The sequence below is a fragment of the Pelodiscus sinensis genome, chromosome 1 (genome assembly GCF_052426305.1).
Source record: "Pelodiscus sinensis isolate ZL-2025 chromosome 1, ASM5242630v1, whole genome shotgun sequence".
In the NCBI taxonomy this organism is placed as follows: domain Eukaryota; kingdom Metazoa; phylum Chordata; order Testudines; family Trionychidae; genus Pelodiscus; species Pelodiscus sinensis.
The window spans coordinates 340,209,179-340,233,728 of NC_143052.1; the positions used below are offsets into that span (position 1 = coordinate 340,209,179).

Consider the following 24,550-nt stretch of genomic DNA (forward strand, 5'->3'; position numbering starts at 1 on the left):
ATTTTGCCCTGTCCTCCTTAGCTCCAGTCTCCAGTTCCAAACCTGCCATCAAGAGTGTGCCTAATAAAAGTAACCAGCACTGTTCTAATGACATGGCCTGTGTTGTCTGTAAAAAGCATTGAGATATAGCAATAAAGCTTATACTTATGTATTTTCTTTCTAGAAAAGAGGAACTGATCATATTCTACATGCTCAATGAAAGACACAGGCTGAATGGAATACCTCTTTAGAGAGCTACTTTAGTCCTCCAACCAACTGTGCAACTAACAACTCCTCTTGTTGCCTTTACACACTTATGGTTAGAGCTTTTTTTCTCTGGCCAGTTCTGTTTTGCCACTCACCATGCAGTCTCTTCATTCAAGTCTCTTCTTAAAAAATATACCACTTCCATGCAGTCTGCAAACCCTTGTGTTGTCCCAACTGTGTGTATTAACATACACTCATCATGGAGGTTCAATTAATTGTGGGTATTATCAATTGATGCAACTGCTAAATACCCTTCTCCTTGAGTCTGTAATCGTCATTTGACATGTTCTGTCTGCCTTAACTTGGACAAGAATATCTCTAGTGGCTAGGATCCTCCTTTATTTTATTTTTTATTATTGCCGTGTATGCTATGGGGCTATTGAACTCTATCGCTTTGCAAACAGTGAGCATGTCTCCTGCCAGAGGCTGGATCCAGAGACTACAAAAGCCTGCTCCTTACAACTAACCACACTATAGCCTGGTCTCCACTTGCTGCACCAAAGATTGATCTTCTGGCATTCGATTTAGTGGGTCTCATTAAGACCCACTAAATCAAGTGCTGAGGGCAGCTCCAGTTGGCACCAGTAATCCTTCAGTCATGAGGAGTAAGAGAAGCTGACAAAGCATTTGCTCCCTTGGGCCTCCTACTATGAATACAGTGTCAATCTCATCTTAAAGTCAGCAGATCCCCGCTACATATTTTATGTAGCTGGAGTTGCATACCTTAACCCAACCTTCCAGGTCTATTGTAGATCTGGCCTCTCTGATTTGCTTAAATGAGGTTGAAATTCCTGGGTTTTCTCTTCAGTGGTGACAAGTAGTTATCTATGTGGTCATTGTTTGCTAGACTATATAAAAGCATGTTGGCAGGTGGTTTTTAATTACATGTTTTAGAAACACTTTTGTCTTTAATTTTCATATTTTAAAATCCAGTATTTCTAAAACGTAACTGTGAAGTTCCGTGTGAGTGAAATGAAGAGCTGGCAGATTATTTCTGCTGCAGAGAGTTTAAAGAATGCAAGATATAAACATGATGGCTCTGGGATTATTCATGATTGCATTTTGATGAGTCAGTCTTTTTTTCTTTGCAGTCTGAAATGGTTAGTTAGATCTTGCTGAGTTTCAGGGTTAAACACGAACATATTAACTAATCTGTGAAAATCTCTTTGGCATTTGATAACTGTGATTTTTGAGCAGAAATGCCTTTGCTTCATTTAAATCAGAACCTGTCTTGTCATTTCAGCAGTGTGCTCACATCCTCACTAATGCTTCTGTGCCAAAATGAGTCATATTTCAATCCCCAGAAGATCCGCTGTCAAGTTTCCCCTTGGCTATTTTTTTTAAAGCTTCTTTTTTTATCATTGTGCCAAGGACCTTTTCTGATAGCTAGAGACTGGGTGTTGAATATTCCATAGTGTTGCCTAGACACCGCATTGATTACAGTACTTAAATTGCTGTGACCTGGTTTGCGAAAGAGGGTGTGAGCCTGAAAAGTGTGCCGCACCTGCTGCTCCAGATGAGTGCACCTAAGGATCAGGCCCTAGATCCCGATCCTGTGCTCATTGATTGCAGTGGGTGAATGATCACTCCCTACAGCGTGTGCATCTCTGTGCAGCATGTGCCGCTTGATGGGAAGGGAGTCTTCATGTATTGCTCCTCACAGCTCTAGTTGGCCGGAAACCATGCAATTAAAAACCACACACCCAATGTGAAATATTTTATTCCCTGGAAGCCCATTTAAATAGTGTGTATATAACTCATGCCCTCTGCACCCCTTCCTACACCCCTCCCCCAGGTCAGAATCCACTCCTGCACCCAAACCACCTCCTGTACCCAGTTCCCTACCCTGAGCTCCTTTCTGCACCCAACCTCTATCCCAGACCCCACACCTCCATTAATATCACAGAAAAGGGCAACTAAAATGATTAGGGGTCTGGAGCGGGTCCCATATGAGGAGAGGTTAAAGCGACTGGGACTTTTCAGTTTAGAAAAGAGGAGACTGAGGGGGGATACGATAGAGGTATATAAAATCATGAGTGGTGTGGAGAGGGCGGATAAAGAAAAGTTATTTATTAGTTCCCATAATAGAAGAACTAGAGGACACCAAATGAAATTAATGGGTAGCAGGCTTAAAACTAATAAAAGAAAGTTCTTCTTCACACAGCGTGTAGTCAACCTGTGGAACTCCTTGCCAGAGGAGGCTGTGAAGGCTAGGACTATTGTTGGAAGAGAAGCTAGATAATTTCATGGAGATTAGGTCCATAAAAGGCTATTAGCCGGGGATAGAAATGGTGTCCCTGGCCTCTGTTTGTCAGAGGCTGGAGATGGATGGCACGAGACAAATTGCTTGATTATTGTCTTAGGTCCACCCCCTCTGGGGCACCTGGTGCTGGCCACTGGCAGACAGGCTACTGGGCTAGATGGACCTTTGGGCTGACCCAGTACGGCCATTCTTATGCCCTTGACTACTTATGAATTCTTGGAATGCCCCCTCATCGTAATTATTGCCCACCCCTGCCCTATGGGGACACTGTAGTAAAATGTATTTCATGTGAGTCAAAACATCAGCTGCCTGTCACTTGTCTCCTCCCAGAAGTCAGTTTGAAGAGAGGCTGAACAAGCTTGTTTGAAAGGGTGCTGCACTGGAGGAAAACTGCCCTCTAAGTTAGCTAAACAAATATTTACTAAAGAGAGACGGCGCATGATCAGAGGTAGAGCATCTCAAGCCAGGGGTAGATTAGCTCTCCAGATATCAAAACTGTTACAATCTGTCTGTACTGAGAGCTCCAAGTGAATGTAGCTGCTAGCTCCCTGTTCAAAGTGTAGATCAGTTTGTCCCCTTCTCTCTCCTCCCCCCCCCCCCCTTCTTACCCTGCTTCACCTGGAACAAGCTGGTAGTGGCCATATTTATTCTGTGACTGCTTTGGGCTTACCCATAAGAGATGAATGTCTGCATGCCATTGTGATATATTCCTTATGAAAGAAATATTCATTCCCTCCATGTGGCTTTTAATGATAACTTCTGTTAAGGATCTTGATTAATGTGCACTAACAATTTTACCTCTAAAGCACCATGAGCTGAATTTTCAAAAATTCAAGGGGACCTGTGCTCCAAACTCAGGTGCTTTTGAAAAATCTCACTGCAGATTCCTACTTGCCAAGGGCAAATGTATTTTTCAAGCCCTGTTCAGGGAGAATCCCATATCCCGAGTTGAATTCTTTTGCTCTTTATACTGTCCACAGAGGACAGCCCTCTAGCCTCAGGACTGTGAAAGTGTTCTTACTAAGTACGATGTAGTTACTGACCTAAACCCTAGTGTCGATTCCGCTAGGCCGAGGTGAGCAATAATTTTATGGGGGCGGGGCATGCCAAGATTTAGGTAAGTGGTCAAGGGCCATATTTTTTTTTTTATGGAGGGAGTGCAGGGTCTGGGGTGGAGGTTGGGTGCAGAAGGGAACTGGGGTAGGGAATTGGGATGCAGGAGATATGGGGTCTGGGAGGAAATTTGGGTGAAGGAGGGTGTTATGATACAGGGCAGGAGATTGGGATGCAGGCTCTGGGAAGGGGATATGGTTGCCGGGGAGGAGTATAGGAGAAGTGTAGGGTCTGGGAGAAAGCTGTGAGCAGGAGTGTGGAGGGTTTGAGTTATGATCTGCAGCAGGGAGTTGGGGTGCAGCAGGGGGTGGGGTACCAGGTACATGCTGTGGCTGGGAGCGCTTACTCTAAGGGCTCCCATCCAGCAGCCTAGTGGAACCCTTGCTGCCTGCCATGCCCTGCATACTGTCAAAATGCCAGCTGCTAAGGACCAGCCTGTGTGTCTGTGTCATGCACTGCTTGCTTGGGGTATGTGTGTCTCCATGTGCTGTTCCAGCAGCTGGAGCAGCCCACAGATACTCCCCCTCCCCAGGCTACAGGGACTCATATGCCAACCCTGATTAAATAACTTTAGAAAATATTTCACGGGCCAGATTGTGGAGCTCGTGAGTTTGAGACCCCTGAGCTCAGGTGTGATAAAATTTCTAATTGATTGCATGGTTCTCAAGGGCAGGGACCATATTTCACCCTGCACTGCTACGGTGCTTTTGGAAATGAACAGCAGTTGCTTGGATTATCCGCTGTTTCTGCCAGGAATGTAGGGGGACCTGGAAACTCTCAAGAGTTAGATCTGTGGAGGAGGCAGAGGTTATAACTTCTCAGCTCCATGGATGAATCTTGTATGAATAAGGGAAGCAATGCTTCTGCAGAGGAGTGTTCCCACCAGGCAACCTCACCAAGTGAACTTGAGGAGTTTCTACAGGATTGTAAGAGGTAGGGAAGATACCAAGGAGCAAAATGAATAAAATTGTTGAACAACTCAAAATGCCTGCAAGAAAATAAGCATTCTGCACATTTTCAGCACTGAGGGTTAGAGGCCAATGAATTCCTGGGTTGGGAACAGGTTTCCCTTAGTCAGGTATCAGTGGAGCTGAGATGCCAATACCTTCTGCCTCTCCTGCACTGCCTTCTGGTTAAGGCTGAAAACCAGACAGGACAATGTCTCAACATTTGCTAGAACAGTGTATGCGAAGCTATACTTTGAGCGTAGAATTCTACATGTGAGTAACTGTGCCTGTCTGTAGAAACAGGTGTGATTTTAGTGAGTTATGGCACTCTGTTAGCAGAGAAGACAGACATGGTGCTCCCTCATGGAGCTCTTTCTTTTTCCCTCCCCCATCTTTTGTGTTTTTGTGATGCTTGCTATCAAGGCCTTAATAGAACTAGGCAAATTTTGCCATGTCTTGGATTGTTTGAATTAGTTCCTCAACTTTATTTGATTTGGTCTTTCTTGTATAGATTAGGTATGTAAGCAGCTAGTCAACTAGTTCCTTTCCCCCACAAGGCGGGGGAACTGGTGAGAGTCAACTTAGAAGCCGGTTCCCCCCCAGCACTGTCTTTGCAAGGGGCAGGAGAGGCAGGGGTTTAGTGGAGACCGGGCGCAAGCTGGGAATTAACTCGTGCCCAGTCCCAGGATGCTGCACTTCAGTGGGGGAATCATCTGTCTCGGCTCAGTTGGGTCTCCCTCCACCCCCCTCCCCCGGTCCCCTGCTGCGCTTCAACCTTTTAAATATATTAAGAGCTCTTAATACATTTAAAAGGCAGAGTTGCAGTGAGGTTAGCTCCCAGGGCCAGGAGCTAACGCCACGGAGGCTCCCCTGCTTATTGACTAGTCAATGGAAATTCCATCGACTAGTTGATTAAACTTAATTTATATCCCTAATATAGATGGGACCAAACTGTTGTAAGCATATTACCAAGCCTTACTATCAAGAGCCTTGCTAACTTTTTCCATCCATAAGTGGAATAAATTTTATGTGCAGATGTGCACTACCAATAGAAACACATGCTGCCCACCTGATTAGCAGAGTGCCCACCACTTTCCACAGCCAGCAGCATGTAAATCTCTTCTGTGTGGACACCCAGGCGCTCCGCTTACAGGGAATGCTGCTTATTACAGCCCTGAAAAATCTGCATGATAACACTATTTAGTAGCATGGTTAAAACATGTCTTGATCCCACCAGTAAGATTCTAAGCTTGACACATGACATTGTGTTGTGGTACAATGTCATGACATAGTAAATTCTGTCTTTGTAAACTGGTTCCTATGCAAAGCCATATCGGTACAACAACTTGGAAAACTTGGTGGGTTTTTTTGAAGGATCATATAAAGTGTTTTTTATAGAACCAGTCACTCTATTCAAAAGCAGTCCTCCTGCGGTAATTCTGATTGGGGGCCTCGTGGTAAGAACACGGTTGACATCTTCATTCATCAAACAACCATGTGCTTCTTAGTTAAACAGTAGAGTTTGGCTATTGTCACATTTCCAGGGACTGAAACTGTACCTATGCAGCAGGATAAATGGGCTTGTGGCTTTTGTGGGAGAGCATGCTTTTGAGGGGAAAGACAGCCTGCACAGATGTTAAAAACTAAGGATGCTTCTCAGGGGATTTAAACAGCAGGTGAATGTTGTTGGTCTCTGTGGCATGACCCTTTTTTATTTCAACTGTTTAAATGCAAATTGCTTTTCCCCCTCCTCTTAACACCATCTGTTATCCCAGGGACTTTGACTACATGTCGGGTGTTCTATTGAGAGGGCAGGGAAAAGGGATTTCTGGAACTTCGAGAGAAGCATAATGAATCAGGAATCTAATTTCATCTATCACAAGAAATGTGAGGTCTTGTTTTATTGACCACTTTTATTCCTGTTTTAGGAGCTGACAATCCAAGATATGAATAAACATCATCTCCTCTTGAGGCCCTCATTAAATCATCTCCAGAGTGCATTATAACATAGTATGTGGTGTTGGCATGTAGCAAATGAATACTTTTACAAATGTCTGTATTCTTTTGAGGCTTTTTGTAGTTGAATGCCAAAACATGGATAGCTCTTTGATTAATTTTGCCTAGTCTGCATATACCTATCATTTGATTTAGCAAGTGAATGAGAATTTACATTACATATTATGCACTTTTGTACTATGTATTTTTCAGATAGGTTAGCCAATCAAATTACTTAGGAACACGTGTTCTAGTAACATTCTGAACCTCTGTCTTGCCTAGGGTCACCAGGTGTCCAGTTTTGAACTGGACAGTCTGGTATTTGACCTTTCTGTCCAGGAAACAAATTGAGAAAATACCAGACATATAAATGTCCGGTATTTTCTAATTAAGTTTTATTATTATCATGAGTATCCGTATATAGTTGCATACTGCCTGGCACGCTGCGTGAGCATGTCTACCAGCCAGGCAGTATGCAAGTACACAGTAGAAGGGAGGGAGGTGGGGCTGGTGCAGGATGGAATCCCTCAGGCTGGACTCGCCCATGAGCCCTGCCAGGACTATGTGCAGGATGGGCAGCACCCCGGGATTTGTGTGTCCCTGGGCCAGCCCTGCTCCCTGACGGCTGGTTCCCTCCCTCCCTCCCCCCGGCCAGCGCTGCTCCCCCCGACCTCCTCCCAGCCAGCCCTGCTCCCCTCCCTGACAGCCCCCCCTATCTGAGATCAAGTGTGTCTGGTATTTTTTTTTTAAACCATCTGGTAACCCTAGTCTTGCCTCTGATGAGGGGAACAAAATTAGATAATAGCCAAACAAACCCAGAAAATGTGGCTCGCAAGCTGTGTACTCAGCCACACTACTCCATCCCATTGCTTTTCTGGGGATCCCATCCCTGCCCTTCTCTATTTAGGCCTCAGTTGAACAACACGTTGCAGTGCATGCGTAAGTACTGTTGAAGCTGGACCCCCTCCCTCCCAATGGAACTTAAACATGCCCTTAAAGAGTTTTGCTGACTCATATTTTAAGCATCTTGGAGCAGGGGCCAACTCTTAATCTTTGTTTGTCAGGAAAGCTTGGTTGGCCCTTTGTAAATAATACTCCAGCGTTTGAGTTGAGGCCAACTATTAATCTTGTGGCTCAGCCCGGGCCACAAGTGTCCTCCCACATTGCTGATCTCTGGCTCTGAGATCATCTCATCCAGAGATGCTGCCACCAATTATGGTTAATTTTGGGTTATACTGCACAATGTTTAAGATATTTACATAATAGCTCTCTGTCCCTCTCTGTTTAAATATCGGTGCTTCTTTTCCCTTCTCTCATCTTCCACATGTCCAAACTAGGGATGTGAATGGTTAACTGGTTATGATTAATCCTATCAGGTGATGCTTACCAGATACGGTTAACCGACGGAGGCTGGAGCAGTCCCCACTGTAGATGAAGGGCGCTCCAGCCTGACTGGACCAGCCCCGCTCACAATGGGCTGGCCCTGGTGCCCCATGGGTGAGGGTAGCTCCAGCCCAGTTAATCATAGGTTTAACTGGTTAAGTGGGATTCTTTATGGGGGGGCTGGCAGGAGGGCCCGGCTCCCCCAAGCATCGGGGGTCGGGGGTGGGGGGGTCAGCTTGTGCTTCTGGCCCTTCCCCTTGCACGTTAGGGACTAGGTACTGTAATTGGTTACCTGTTCCCATCTCTGGTCCAGGTTCTCACTCAAGCTCTCTTTCCTTGTTCCTTATCTTGATCATTCCTTCACTTTTCTTCCAGCTGGAGACTACTCTTGTGCCAAAGTTAAACCTCCCCAGAACTCACTGCTGTTGCATACTTGGTCCTTTCCCTGTCCTGTGCTAACATCTCTAATCCATCCCCTATGTCCAGATCTTCTCTGTTGCTTCAGTCCACTTGCAATGTCCTGGCAAATGGGTTGTCTTTGAATCATCCTCTTCCATTACAGAGGTCCCCAAACTTCCTATCTCCTGCCCCCATCCTTACCCCAGCCTGCACCCTACCCTGGAGCCAGGAGTGGAGCTGCAGCTCTGGAAAGGGAGGGATGTGGCCTGGGACCATTGCTGGGAGCTTGACTAAGAATGGAGCCTTAGCAGGTGACTGAGCTTGGCAGCCTAGGCCCTGGGTGCCAGCAGTCAGAGCTGGGGCCAGGGGTGGAACTGGGTGGTGCTCCTTTCTCGTCTCTGGAGGGGGTCAGTTTGGACTCTAGCCATCCCCCCCCCCCCCCCCGAGCATTCCTCTGCACCCTCTTAGTGGGGTGTGCCTCATAGTTTACGGGCTCTTGTTTTATTAGTATGTTTATCTGTGGTGGTAGCCTACAAAGGAATATAGGGCTAGACCCACAATTGATGGAGCATAGCTCCACTGAAGTCTGTGTAGTTGAAACTGTAACAATCTGTTTTTTTTTTTAATCTGATCCTAGTTTATTACCATGAACTCCATATAGCTGTAGAAACCAGTACAGTGTCCTTAGCAAAGAGGAAAAACAGATTGAGAGTGGGGATGAGATGAACTGACTGAAAATGGTAAGTGGGTAGCAGGGAAAATATAAAGTAGGTGAGATGGAGACAGAGGTCCATGAGATGGCTCATTTCTATCAATAAGACAACTAATCAATTAATAACTGAAAGAAACTAACCAATAATCTCCCTGTCCTTGTAAAATTTTCTCCTCCCTCACTGCATGTGGAAGGATGGTGTATATGAATGTAGAAGGAATCTGTTTTACAAAAGAAAATACAGTTATCTTCAGTTCACCATTAAAATGTGATTTGTTTTTGTTAACTAAAAGCCACAAGGAAATTAGCTCACACAGTATAATTCTTAATAGGTAATCCACACTAATTAAATCAGACAAATAATCCTATTGTAAAATCCATTGAGTTGTATTCTGTTTTAACACTCCTTGCCATTTGGGTTCTTGACATTAGTATAATTGTCTTTTACATGCGTAATAGCAAGATTGTAATTTATCCCATTTTTTTCCTGGCAGGATTCTAGTGTTAATTATCTGAATTGCAGTAATGCCATGCTTACATGACATACAGACAGTTCCTAGATTAGAAAAATAGTCCATTTTTAAAACTGTTTAGTTAACACACTTTTAAATACCATCAAGTTTCTTAATCCAGACACATCCTTTCAGATTAAACTAAATTAAGAGGTGTGTAGAGCCTCTTGTATCATTTCTCTGTCCTAATTGGGCAGAAAATAAGCAAAATTAGATTTTTCAAAAGAGACCGCTAACACATGCAGAGCAAAGTAATCAAAAAATAGATAATTAGATCATTAATAGGATGGAGAAGGCTGTGGAAGCTGTGGGTCTGGGGAAAGGATTAAGATTTAGATTGAGATTAATTTATAGCAGAGGTCCCCAGACTTTTGAGGGTTGTTCTCCTCACTTGCACCAGGGATGTGGCCATGGCTTCAGGGACGTGTGCTTATCAGATAGCTGACTAGTCGCTTACATCCCTAGTTTGGAGATTGGATTAGAGGTTGAAACAGATGACTTTAGTTGGGTTGGCTCTACTATTTAGCAATAGGTTCTGATGAGACTTCATGCCAAAATGGTGGTACTTGGGACTGAACAATCTTGGACTGAGATTCCAGAACGATTCAGCCTCCTTTGACTCAGAACTAGAAGCAATTTTGGATCAGACCAGGAATCAAAATCACAGGGGTTGGTTCAGATATTCAGACCCTCTGAAATATTTAGTGGTATAGCGGTTCTGGTTTTGGCCCGTCTCAACAATGCTAGAAGGGATCTAGAAATGGTAGCAGACCATACATTAGCTGTGAATTGGAAATATGGTAGAGGGAGGGGAAAAGGCCATTCCCTGTTCTGTTGAGACTGTTTAAAATATTGTATTTAGTCCTGGACTCCATAATACCCAAAACACATTGGATGTTGAGGGGAAGGTCAGGGAAAAGCTACAAAAATTACCAGGGGAGCTAGAAGGATTCTTATTTGAAAAGAAGAGCCACATATGTACAGCTTTGTTAATGGGCGGACATGAGGACCACCTCAATTATCAGATGTATGAAAAATAAAGCAGAATGTGCTCTGGAAAAATCTTGGGAGAACACATGGTGGGGAACAATTTTACACGGGCAGCAAAATGGACTAGCTAACCTCTTAAGTGAGGTCCCTCTGCTTAGTGCACTTGATGATTTATGTACAGTATCACCTCCTATAAGCAGCCCTTCCTTGCCCTGACAAGATGGTTACTTTTAGATTTGTGTGTGAGAATCAGTAAACAGCTCCTGCTTCAATCTTGCACATTAATTACATTTATAAGCTCATTAGGCTGTGGAAGGGCCCTTTCACAGATGGAATGTCCCTTGAATTTGAGAAGCCATTAAATGTACCATTAAATGTAGCACATCTAGAAACGACTCACATTCTGAACTGGAGGATGTACTAGATACCTTCCAATCTCTGTTTCTGGCCCTTCCCACCCGGGCTCCATTGGTCAAGAAGACAGATCAATCTTGGGCAGAACATGCAGAAAGTTCTGTGTCCTGGATGGGATGTGTGCTAGAGCACATGCCCTTGTCACTCAAAGGAAGAGTAATTGGAGCTCCTCTCCACCTGTTTCTGCCTTGATAAGTAATTGTATCCTTGTAACAGGAAGCTCACCTGTTTTGGTGAAGTTACTGTTGGAAAACATTATTTTCTAAAAGATTCAAAAGGGATGGCTAGCTAGACCCTCTATGGAAGATAAAATCATACCTACTTGCAGCCTGTCCTTGGAAACCAAACATTGCTGACCTTTGTGCTACATGCTGGTCCTGTTGTAATTTTGCAGTGTGGACCGAGAACAACGACTCTCCAAGATCTCTCTCTGATGATCTTATGTTCTAAATCGAATGGAAATCCGAGCATATTTTACAATCACTTTATCTTAGTTTATCAGCTTCCATAAAATGCTTTCAGGGTATTTATGCTGTCACAGTTAAAGGGGAACAATCATTGCAAATTCAAAGCATTTCGATGCACAACTTTTAATGCGTTTGTTTCCATTGACTCTAAATTAACTTATCCTTTTCAGTTGTCAAATCCCTAAATTTGCTGCTATTCTTGTCTCCTAATCCAGTTGCTGAGAGATTTTGGAGATTTTTGGACAAGGCTCACTTTGTAATGGAATGTTTATCATTCTTTTGTCTAACTCAAAAGTCCTAAGGAGACAATATTAAATCAAAGCAATCGCTATGATTTATATCAGTATAACAATTCTCAAGGTGGCATTGATTAGAAACGCTCATCCTGAACCTATAAGCGTCTGTCACTGAGTTCAGTGCTTGATCTCTTGGACAGTTCCATTGCCTTCAGTGAGACTGTGGATCCTAGGAAGCAGCATATAACTCATTGGCAAAGTTGTCACATCCCTTTCTATTGGCTGGGTACTAGAGGACATAAGCAGAGTTACATTTGTTTAACTCCAATCACAAGGGCTGTACTGTGAGGCTAAAAGTCTCATTTTCAGAACTTGCTGAAGGTCCTGTGCAAGGATCAACCTATAATCTCTATAGCAGGGGTCAGCAATCTATGGCTCCCAAGTCAATATGACTCTTTTGCAGCTCAAGTACAGCCCCCACCCCTTGCTCCCTCCGCAGCAGAGAGCCTGTGCTGGAGCTTCAGCCTTGTCTCCCTCCCCTCCTCCACACAAGGTTGGAGGGGAGGGACGGGGAAGAGCCCCGAGCCTCCCCACTAGACCTGTTGCTTCCCCACAAGCCGGAGCTAGAAGCAGCCCCACATGCTGCTGCTTCCCTTCCACCTCTCCCAGCTGAAGAACAGCAGCACATGGATGGAAGCTTTCCCTGCTGCTCCCAATGGGAGCAGCAGGAGGCTGTGCCTGGGACATGGTGTTGGGAGCGTCATGAAAGCAAGTAAGTGCCCCCTTTTCCATTCATGTCCAGACCCTGTACCCTTACTCCCCTCACTCATATCCCCCCCTGCACCCCCAGCCTGCTCTTGTGCTCTCCCCACAGGCCACACACCCTACCCATAGCTTGCTCCTGCAGCCTTTCCTGCTCCTGCCTCCTCCCCTCTGGTCAGACACCCTACTTCTAGCCTGGTTCTGCACCCTACCTCCCACTCAGACCTTGCACTGTCACCCCCTCCTGGACCCCACCTCCTTCCCAGATCGTGCACCCCTGTCTGTTTCACTTATGGGCATCCCTATCCTGCACACAGAACCCTTCATTTTTGGCCCCACCCCAAAGTCTGTGCCCACAAAATCCACTAACCCTGGAACCCCGGAAGAGTTAACCTGGCCTGAGGCCTTGAATCTCTGTTCTCCCTGCTCCTCCCCCAACATGGGGCTGGAGCACCAGGGGAGCGAGGTGTTTCAGTTGGGGGCCACATCAGCAGTGAGGGTTGGGGGTTTTTGGAGGGTGTTATGTGTGGGTGGTTTTTTGTTTGCTTGTTTGTTTGTTTTGGTTTTGCTTCTCACTTGTATGGTCCTGATTGATTTTTTTTATTTTTCCTGTGGGTCAGTGGCCCCTCACCCAAAAAAGGTTCCCCGCCCATGCCATAAATAAAGACAATGCTGAAACCTTTTCTGTTAGACATAATATTTTACTTTATTTAAAATGAAGCCTGGCCAACAAGGCCACAATTGGGGCCCAGCCTCCATCTGGCCACAGCATTCTGTCCTGATCCTGGGGCAGACCCTGCGGTTTGGCCCTCCTCTGGCCACAGACTGGTGGTGGCCCCCCTCCTGCTGCAGCCCAGGTAGGAGGGGAGACCACGCTCCGGCTGTGGTGATTCTGGCCTGGTCTCTCGTTCAGCCACTGCTGCCTGAGTGCTGCAGCCTAACTCTGGCCAGATAAGATAATCCAGCTCCAGGGCCCCCCCACACACTCTATTTCCCACCCCCAGTGCCCTGCCCTGCCTCCTGCACCTCCCACACACCCCAAACCCTCTGCCCTGAGCCCCTCATACATCCCAACCCTGACTCCTGCTCCCCAACATTCACAAACTCCTTCCATCAGCAGCAGAAGTCCCATTAAATCAAGTCTGAGAGTGCAGTGTTTCATTTATGCTATTATTCATCATGCCAACTATCAATAATGTTAAGTTGTATATTTTCAGTCATGCAAATGGGCTTTCTTATACTGGCTCTTTGTTGTCCACTTGTTCGGAATTTTGATGTAGTTTGGCTCATTGGTTTGAAAAGGTGGCCAACCCCTGCTCTATAAGCTCAGCCCTAGATTCAGATGCTGGGGTATGTAAATTATACCTCCTTGCCCTGTTCCCGGGAGTAGGGAATTGCTGACCTTTTGCAGTGTTCTCTTGTCTACCTTTAAATCTGCTGTGAAATCCATTGTGGTTCATTGATCAGTGTGACTGGTTGGCACCTGCTGAGTTTGAAGTTGAGCAAAGTCCACCCAGTGTTTTGCATCAGTGTTGGAAGTCTCAATAAGGATACTAAATACTGAAAAAGAATGGAGGCTAATAACCTTTTTCCTCTACTGTTGGAAGCTGGTGTCTCAGTTTCAGGACTGAAGCATATATTGGATCAGACTCTCAGCTTGATTACACACGTAAATTCAAAGTGACTCCATTGTAGTCAGTGGAGTTACTCCAGGTTTACACCAATTTGAGATGAGAGAGAAGTCAGAGTTTGAACTTTGCAGCCCAAGCCCCTCCTCTATACAGATTCATTTGCAGGAGAAAGCTAATTAATAATGCAGTTTCCTGTGGAGCTATTGCTACTTACATGCAATTTGAATTATTGCTTTGTATCCCACAAATGTTTTTTTTTTATTGTGCATGTGATTTAATACATTAAGAGCTCCCACCAGTATCATCTTCTGCATTCTATCTTTCGGCTGCTAGTTCTGGCTGCCCTCTCTACTCTGACTTTTGCAGCTGAAAGTTGAAACCCTACCCTGCCATTCTGTTAGCTCAAGAGGAATGAAAGCCAAGGCAGAGTTTTAAGTGTGGTGGCAAAAGAGGAGCTTGCGCTGATAGCAACAGCAGCAATAAAGACAGCTTGCTTGATATGGCATAGAGCTGGCATGGTAACAGCATCTCCCCATTCACTGAAATGCTGAGGATTATTTGCTGAGGTGAGATAATTTAAATTAGAAACACTTGCCTCTGTCTGAGTGGCCTTTTGGGTTACATCTATAAACAGACCATATCACTGAGCTGAGTTTTAAAAATAATATTTTTTTTTTTTAAAAAAAGAACAGATTTCCTACTACCGAGCAAAGAAAATAGAAACAGAAAATGATTACAAAACAGGGCTGGCCCCGAGGCAGGGTGCTCAATTGATGCCGCCTTGCTTGGGCCAAAACTTCTACACTCTGGGTCCTAGTGGCGTCTCCCTCCCTCCCCCCCCCAGAGTCTGGCACCTGAGGCAGCCTCCTCAGTTCGCCTTATGGTAAAGTCAGCCCTGTTACAAAATATGACATGCTTTCTAGTGACTAAACTTAACAGGCTGCATCCTTGTCTAAGGCAGATTCTCACCTACTGCCCCTTAGTGTCACCTACCCACGTGACTGTGGATCTGCCATTTATGGGTACAAAAGTTGCTTTCCTTTTCATTCCACAATGTCTCTTTCCTCTTTTTCTGAGAGTGCAGTAAACCTTTGAAAAAGTATCCTCACTCTTTGTTCCCCAAAGTTTTGGTACCATGTCTTTTTTTTCCTTCTTCCTACTTTAATTTTCTTTTTCTGTTGATTGCAGATGCAAATACAATTCCCATTGTCTGTGGCTTATCCTGCTTTATTTACACTCAATACTTAGGCAAACCAAAATCATTCCTTTGTCTGGGACAAACTTGTTCATCACCCTACTTTGTTTTGTGACTTAAGCATATTTTTCATACATACCTACAACTTTAATTGATACCTATACATACCTCACAATGGTTACGGTGACTGGTATGAACCCTAGTTTTCATTCAATACCTTAGTGATAACATACTTTAGCAATAAATACTATGACAGCAATGTGTTTGGTGTGGTGAATTTTTATTAGGCTAAGAGTTGGCGACACAGAAGCCATGTCTACACTAAACAGAAGATCGATGCAGCTGCGACTGATCTTCCAGAGTTTGATTTAGCGAGTCTCGTTAAGACTTGCTAAGTCAAACTCAAGGGCCCCCTGCAACCTACCAGTACTCCTACTTGTGTGAGGAGTGAGGGAAGCAAACAGGAGTGTTTGATCCTGTTGGTCTTGCACTGTGAGGATGGTGGGGAAATGTACCTTGTTTCATATCGACTCCAGGTACATAATTAATATAGCTGGTGTTGTGTATCTTTCTTCAACATTCCCTATGAGTGTAGATCTGGTCAGAGTAGTGAAACAGCAAAAGAGCCTCTGGTGTCACATGGAGATATGGCTGGAATGGAATAAGCACTCTGGCCAGTCTTGTCTATGACATTCTGGAGAAATAAAGACTGTCTCTCACATGGAGGGATATCTCATCTCTCCAGCCTTAGAGGAATTTTTAGGTATCCTGCTGGGATCTTAGAACATAAACACCAGATATATTTGAATCCTGTGATGGAAGCCATATAAGTATCTATATTAATTCAAAGAAGAGAATTTAGTGGAGTTGAGAAACATCTAAATCATCCAATGGGCTTTGGTTAGTGTTACAAAGGCTAGATATATATAGACACCAGGATAGTCAGCAGGGATTGCACCTAAGCCATAAATACATAATATAAAATATATGGAGAGGGAGGGAAAATATGACAATTAATAGAGTCCTCTACTAAAGGGACAGGTGATTATGTGGTGCACTATACCAGTGCACATAAAGGGCATGAATAGGGTGGCATCAGCCTCTTCATGATGTAGAGTGGCTGAACTGGGCTAGACAGAAAATTGTGGGGCTGAGCAGTGTTCCCTCTAAGATTTTATCCACGAGCAATGTGAGTTTTGTCTTGTGCACCAATATTGAGGTCATGTGCTCTTGTTTGGGCATGTGCCACTGTGTACCCACCAGTGGTGCTGATCTCTGAGAGACTCTCCCACCCAAGAGACTCCAACCCCTCTCCCTTGCTGGGACCCTGAGCCCTGCTGCCAGGCAGCGCTCCCCCCACGTTGTGAGGAGAAGGTGAGACCTGCCCCCCCTCCCCTGTGTGCGGGGCAGCCTATGTGCAGGGCAGGGGATGTCCCAGGCTGCTCCCCACAGGGCTAGCTGTGAGTCCCTGCCTGGGGCAAAGGGAAGCTGCTGTCAGTACCCAGGGTTTGCAGGAAGTAGGGTGCTGGGGATGGGGCAGTGACGTGGGGAGCCAGGGAAAGAGCCGGGGGAGGAGGGGGAAACTAGGGGAGGGAGCTGGCAGGGGGCTTTGTTAGGGCTGGAATTATGGCCAGGGTTGTGCAGTGACTGCCTGGCTGCTCCCCAGGTGGGTCGTGTGGCGGGCAGCTGCTGGAGCTGGGGCCAAGGTGCAGTTGCTCTTGGGGATTGGGCCGTGGTGTTGGTTTTAGTCCCGTGGCCCCTGCCCCAGGACCAGCTGCACCGTGGCTCCGCCTCCAGCTCCTGCAGCTGCCACACAGCCCACCATGGCTGCAGCTCCAGCCCTGGGGAAGGGCTGAAGTTGGGGCCAGGGTGACATGATGGCTTCCCAGTTTCTCCAGGGTGGGGCAGGGCCGCTCCACATGGTGAGGAGGTGGGCAGGATTAGAATTCTTTGTGCACGCTTACGTAGGCATGCACCTTAGAGGGAACTTAGGGGCTGAGAAATACATATTGACTGCTGACATCTATAGCACAAGGCCTCTTTAGCCTCCGAGTGCTGGGCTCAGAACTGGGGAGAAGTAGGATTGGAGGTGCCCAGGCTGGGGAGGGATGAGATTTCCTCTTACCCTACACTGGCTGCTCCCAGGGCCGGGTCAGACTTATTGCCGTTGAAATATAAAAACATGGGCCACCCTCCACAAGGCAAGCCTGCCACGATCTCAACCACAAGACTCCTCCGCAACCTCCTGCCCCCAGCAGCCACTTACAATATATGGAGAATGCATACAGGTACAATTGATTTACTTTTTTAAACTGTGGAGGAAGGAACATTGCACATCTGGATACAGAAACTTTTATCCTCCAATATCCCAGTGTATTGTGGGGATAATGCAGATCTTTAGACCCACATTTAAAAAACAAAACTGGAAGTTTAATTTTTTGGGGGGAGGGGGGGGGGAACTCGTGCATCCCCTCCATTTTCCTGCCTCCCTCACTCCCAAATCATGAGGAGAGGGTTCTATATGGGGAATTCCCACTGCCCCTTCACCCAGGGTGCCATTTTTACGAAGGCTGGCCCTGCATGTCAGCAGTATTCAGAGCCGAGTGGCTGGAGAGCGGTGGCTGCTGGCCAGACACCCAGTTCTGAAGGCATCACTGCCCCCAGCAGCAGTGCAGAAGTAAGGGCTTGTCTCCACTATGCCAGGGATTGAGGATGCAGTGATCGATCCATCGGCCATCGATTTATTGCATTTGCTTAGAAGTGATAAATTGATCTCTGATCTCTGAGCACTCTCCTGTCTATGCCAGTACTCCACCGAGATGAGAAGAGTAGCCGGCATTGACAGGAGAGCATCCCCCACAGACCTTACCACACGTAAGAGGCTGCAGTACATACGGCGACTTCAACTATGCTATTTGCATTAGGGATGTTAAATTGCAGTTATCTGACTAATCATGTAGTCGATGCATGGGACCGTACTACCCAGCCGCAGCAGGGTAGTTCCAGGAGCCAGCTCGAGCTGGGACTGAGCCTATGTAGTAAGAGCTGCCGGGGTCTTACTACGTTTAAAATGCAGAGGTGCAGCATCCCAGACCAGAGCAAGCCGGGACTGCTAGGTCCTGGCTCGTGCAGAGTCCAGCAGCCCTTGTGCATGGCCAGCCCAGGCCACCACACAGGGGCTGCTGCCACCAAGTAGGCCCTATCCCCAGGGGAGGGCCTAGCTCTCTGCTGGGACCCCTGTGGACAGGGGCTGCTGCCGGAGTAGCCTCTGCCTATGGCGAGCCTTGGCCGGCCATGGGCAGAGGCTGCTTCACAGCAACCTCTCCTGTATGCCCCCCACTGCCTCTAATAGAGTTGGTGCTGGGGGGAACCAGCTTTTAAGCCAGTTCCTGCCCTCCTCTCCCTTGCTGCCTCTTAGAGGCAGTGGAGGGGAGGGGGTGCGAGTAGTTAATACTTCAGTCGACTACTCACGTCGACTACTCACTAACATCCTTAATTTGCATAGATGAATTGACGTAGGTTATATCGATAGTGGGGGTTAGTATAGACAAGGCCATTCCAGCCATACTTTGGAGTAACATTTGACCTTTGTGCAGAGAGGGATAGCTATTGGGGGGGGGGGGGAGGGGGAGAGGGGCAAAGGAAAATCTATGTAGCCCCTTGCTAGCACTATTCAAGGCAGGGATCTTGTTTTACAGAATCCAAACTAGAAGGGATCGTTGTGGTGATAGTCTCACTTCTTGCATAACACAGGTCATAGAACCACCCTGTTATTTCTGCATCCAAACCAATAGCTTGTGGTTGAACTAGACTGTGTTTTTAAAAGACATTCTGTCATGATTTAAAGACTCCAATTGAAAGAGACTCAACTTTCGCAATAATTTACCAAGGGATTTGGTGAATTATCTTTTAGTGCTTATATAAATAATAAAACGAGTGGTGCAAAACTATAACCAGTAGTTATAATTTAATGGGAGGGGGACACACACAAAATACATATAATGTAGAAAGAGTTAACCGTTTTTAGAACGGTGGAAGGGGTGAGGGATGATGAGACACAAGTTCATTGGTTTCTACTTTGCCAGAATTTTCATTAAAATACCTAAACCTTGTCTCTGTCTGTGAAATTAGCTCATTTGCAAACCGAGGCCTTGTCTACGTTAGCATGTTTTGTTGCCCAAAACTGCCTGTTGGTGACAGAACAGTGAGTGTTTACACAGCAATGAGACTTTTGTCAAGTAAAAGTTTTGATGGCAAAAAACTTTCACCCTTGCATGAGATTTTGTCTTTTCCCCCCTTTATTGTGGACAAATAGCCACTATGGACTCTGCTGTTTGTTTTGTCAAGGGAACTGGCTTCCGCCAGTATCCCACAATGCCTGCCCTAATGGCCGTGCTCAGTGTTTTAGGATCTCTGCTGCTTTGTAGGCATGCATCCCTCCTCTTTTAAAGCTCTGGGAAGTATCTGACAGCTGAGTGGGCTGCTCTGTGGGAAAACAAAGAAAGAACAAATCATTGGAGTGCTCCTGTTCTACCCTGCACTAGAAACACAGTGGCTGACAGGCTGCTGCTGCTGGGGGGTGGGGTGGAGAGACTGCTGTGCTCCTTTGACATTCCTCAAGGCAGAGAGTGCACAGAGCTACAAGGGAATCCCACGAAGCGCAGGGACGAATGGAAAGAGTGCACTGCTGCTCTGTTGGACAGACCCAGGAGGCATTCTGTGCTTTCTTTTCCAAAGGTGCTATGCAACCTCATTGTCCCCCAGCACAGGGATGTGCTTGGGCATTGTTAATGAAGATTTAAAATGGCTCAGCAAGTGAGTGTGTCCTTTCTGTGTTGATATCAGGCCAGCAAACTCCATGTGATGATTCATTGGGATTCTTCAGACAAGGGCATGATGCATCTGGAGGGGATCTCTTCTACTTATAGCATCCCAGCACGGTATGTGTCACAGTAGTATGATGTTTGCCTGCCTCTCCCCCACTTAGTTGTAGGAACAATTGGTCTTATAAGGAAGAAGGAGACTTTAAAGTGTGTCTACTCCTAGGATCAGTTCAGTTATACTGCTGTGGATCAGAGTATAACAGGAATGTTGACAGAGGTAAAATGTGTTTTCAGACTGATTGTAATCAGCGTAACAGTTAAGACTTTTTTGCTTTGGAACCGGGTCAAGATGGCCAATAGTCATGGTAACAGTGGGAAAACAATGCTTCAGAAGCAATTAAAATTTTGTTCTTGTTGAGAGAATAACTGCTGAGCTAATTTTGTTTCAATATAGTTTATTTAATCTAAAAGTTACAGTGACTTATTCTCAGCTATTGTCTTTTCCAGACTGCATGAATTATAGATGGCTTTTTTGAGTTTCATGTGGACAGCAATCAGTATGCCGTGGACATAGTTACGTTTATGGCATCTACTTCAGGGTAGGTTTCCATTATAGTACTGACTTTTCCCCTAATTGCTTCCTCTTTAGCAATTAGTTTTGCTGAAGAAAAATACTACAAGAAAATATAATCCAGTTTCATGTCCTGTGGTGAGAAGAGACCATCAACTTAAAATGACTCGGCTTTCTAAAGGAAAACATTATTTGCATAGCATAAATGTTTAGTGCAGAATTTCTATTAGATGGTCTAATTTTGTTTTTAATTGGGGTCAATCTATTACTTATATTAGAAATGCATTGGAGAGAGGCTCCATTTAAGGTCAGAGCTACATTGTGGTAGGCCCTATAGACCCACATAATAAGAAATAGACCCTGACCCAAACAACATATAAGTTTTAAAACTATAAGTAAGGCCCAAACCAAACTCCCAGCTCAAAACACCCACAAAGTTTAGAAAAGTTCCTCTCTAGACATGAACTTCGTTTTAAGCAGATATGGACCCAAACCACAAACTGGGAGAAATTGCAAAGCTGTCTAGGCAATTTTAGATGTAGGGTTTTTGGAAACCATTCTTATTCATCTGTTAAGGATAAAACTCTGCTCTTAGGAAGAATAGCATATCAAATCTGTGTTGGAGAGCTGGTCCCTTGGATCACCTCTTGCCTCATAATTATTCATATGAATAAAACACATAAATGCACTCACTGAATGTGTATTGGGCCGCTGGGATAACTTTGGCTGATAACTGATTTGAAAAGGTAAAATGTGATTTCAAGAGTGCAATTACTGTGTTTTGGACTCATGGCTGACAAAAGCTTCTTACATTGTGTTATATACTAAGAATAGTATTTTCAGGCCTGCTGTGTGGTGGAAACTTACGGTTCCTCTGACTCTTAATGCTCCACAGAGACCACAGAAACAATCGCGTTAGACAATGGAGATGCCCTTCTAGTGGTGACTGTGGGATTTGGTCTGCGTGTTGGTATTTTAATATATGGGACTTGAGCAAATTGGGTCTGTATCTAAGATGTATCCCTCATCTGACTTCAGATGAAAGGTTCATTTGCTGGGTAATTCCATTTCCATTTTTGCTAGTTGAACCATTAGATCAGATTCTTGTGGAGTGTTCTGCCACTGGGAACAGAACAATCTTAGCACTGGGGAAAAATAAGTGAAATTAGTTTGCTTGGTGTTGCTGTGACCGGCTTTTGCAATTTGGGTTGCTTAGAGTAGTGGTTTTCAAACTGTGGGTTGTGACCCAGTGCTGCTGTGTCAGGGAATGTCGGGCACTGGGTCTCGTTGCTGCAGAGGGATCAGGTGACCAGTAGGAGGCTGAGGTAGCTACCTCCCTGTCCTGGCATCACAGACTGTGCTGCACCCCAAAAATGGTCAGTAGCAGGCTCGACACCTAGGTGGGGGCGGGGGAGCAGAAGATCGCACAGGGCTCTGTGATTGCCCCTGACCTAGGCACCAGCTCTGCACTCCCATTGGCGAGAACCTGAAGCTGGGTGCTTCTGGGGCACAGCATGGTCTGTGGTGTCAAGACAGGCAGGAAGCTGCCTGCTGCACCGCTGACCAGCAGCTGCTCAAGGTAAGATCCTCCTGCCTTAGTCCCATCCCAGAGGCCACAACTTAGTCAAAGTATGTTGGGTCGTGGGCATCAACAATTTTCTTCAACTGGGTCATGAGGAAGAAAAAGTTTGAAAACCATTGGCTTAGAGCAGAGCTTCTTTAGTGGCTTAGTTTCTGGTAATGGAGCTCCAACACTGTGGTGGTTTGCTGAAAGCAAGTACCTTTTCATAGAATCATAGGACTGGAAGGGACCTCGAGAGGTCATTGAGTCCAGCCCCCCGCCCTCAATTCAAGCAGAGTGTAAATAAGGTGGAAAAGGCAATTAGTTGGTTACAAACTGTCATGGCAAGAAAATAATTTGCATGGATGCTGCACTTGGGTGTGGAGAATGCCATCTCCTGGTGCATTCAGAATAACTCGTGCATGGATCAATATTCATATCACACTCCCTGCCAGTACCTGACCGGGCTAGGGAAGCTAATGATCCAACCAATGGGTCAAAATCAATGATGAGTCCTCATCACCTACCCCCAGGCACGTTGTGCATACGCTAAGAAGATACAAATTGGTGTAATCCACTCTAGGCTCCCACCTATCCTGCAGAGCCTGAGCTGACATTAGTGTACGTTGAAAATCTCTGTTCTATCGGCAGTGGTCTGCATTTTAATCTTTGGACTCAGAATGTGGTGGGCTTTCCTTCAGTTTCAGGCAAGTAAACACTCCACGCAAAATTCTTTGAAAACACCACCTGAGGTGCATGCACATGGAACATGGCTGCTAGAACCTATGGGGCTTTCCCAAAGTTACCAGACAAGCCATGGAAGAAACTGGGACCTTCAATCCTCAAATAAACATCATCACTTTGTGGCTTTGCAGTGTCTCTCCTCTCCCCACCCTTCCCCTCTCCAAATGCTGTGGGAAGGAAGGAGGCTGACCACACACGTTCTGTATGCTGGTTGCTGGAGCAAGAGAAGGGTAGATGTTACTATGGCGATCCTAGATGATGTGTGTGGCAATCCCAAGGAAGGGTTTGGGTGGCTCGAGTGAGGGGAGGAATCCACTATGTGTTGCCTAGGTGAGGGCTGCAAAACGGAGTTCTCAAGTAGGGGTGGGGGACTGTTGTTCACTGGTGAACAATGCAGCTCTTATAGGGAATTCTATTCACCCAGGGCGCATGTACACTGAGTGAGCATTTACTGATCACCCCGGTTTCCTCTCACTTAATAAAATAGCTGAACTGGCATTGGGTCAGGCAGCCCCTTCCATTTGAGAATCTTGAATTGCTTCCATCTGCCTGAGGGGAGGGGTTATTTCTATTTTATAGATGAGGAAACTGAAGCACATGGAGGTGAAGTGACTTCTCCAGAGTTGCACAGCAAATGAGTGGCAGACCTAGAAATAAAACCATGTCTCCTAGTCTGAGACATTAGCCACAAACCCATCCTCCCCCTGTTTTTATCTAAATGGTTCCCTCTCTTCACCACAATCTCCCTCCTTGCCAGCACATGGTCCTTTCTCCGCATTGTTTCCGTCTCGCCGGTCCCCTCAGTGGTCTGTATCTTCTCTGCCTCAGTTTCCCTTCTCATTTCTTTTGGTCACCCCTCTGGTCCTGCATCCCTTCTAGTGTGGCAGGAGAGGGGTGAGTGCGGGGGACTGCTGGTGCTGGCTGCCTCTACTTTCTTGCTGTTCTCTGGCAGAGTGCTGCAGCAAGGCACAGCAAAGGAGAGGAGCCAGTGGGGAGGTAGTTTTGCCTGGCTGGCTAGATACTAGTTCCTAGGAGCCAGAAGGTTTAACTGTAGGGGAAGCCTGATCATTTCCCCCTAATACTTACTGACCGGGGATGAGTGTGGGAGGGGCAGCGGTGCCAAAAGTCACTGTTGCTCTCAAGGAATAACATTGGGCAAGTAAGCAGCTGTTGACCTTGACTGCCCCATCTGTCTGTTGGCTGCTGTCTTTGTCCAGTAACCTCTTGGTAACGTCTTCTGATTCATAGGTGTGTTAATGCAGTGAACACGGGACTTCTCTAGTGCCTTTGCATGGCAGCTTGTGCTTGTTCCTTTGCCTATTTCAGTTGGATCCAGAGGAACTGCTAGTTTTATAGGCACCAGAAATGCTGCTGTCCATCAGCCAGCTCAGTATAAGTGCAGTCTCGGGTGTTTTCATGTCAAACAGATCTTGACCCACCATTGGCTGTCAAAGTTACTGGTGCATTTTAGTGTGTGCCAAAAGAAATCCCCCAAACTTCTTATGCAGCTCCTGGTCTTTACTTCTCTAGCTGTCAGCTTTTGTTTTTGCTTTTGCTCATTTTCACACTGGGGAATGGCATGGGAC

At 45.8% G+C, this 24,550-nt stretch overlaps 1 protein-coding gene across 3 annotated transcripts in view; it reads left to right on the forward strand.

Moving 5' to 3' along the window:
• The window catches only part of PAK1 (p21 (RAC1) activated kinase 1), a 128,583-nt gene that overhangs the window by 39,830 nt on the left and 64,203 nt on the right, over positions 1 to 24,550 (forward strand). Inside the window, exons 2-3 of one of the 3 annotated variants that reach the window (XM_006131928.5) lie at positions 20,111 to 20,205; positions 20,596 to 20,687. The exons of 1 other annotated variant lie outside the window; for it this stretch is intronic. The gene's annotated coding sequence lies outside the window, so the exon portion shown is untranslated. The remainder of the gene's footprint in view (positions 1 to 20,110; positions 20,206 to 20,595; positions 20,688 to 24,550) is intronic. One more of the 3 variants, XM_006131927.4, reaches the window with a different exon arrangement.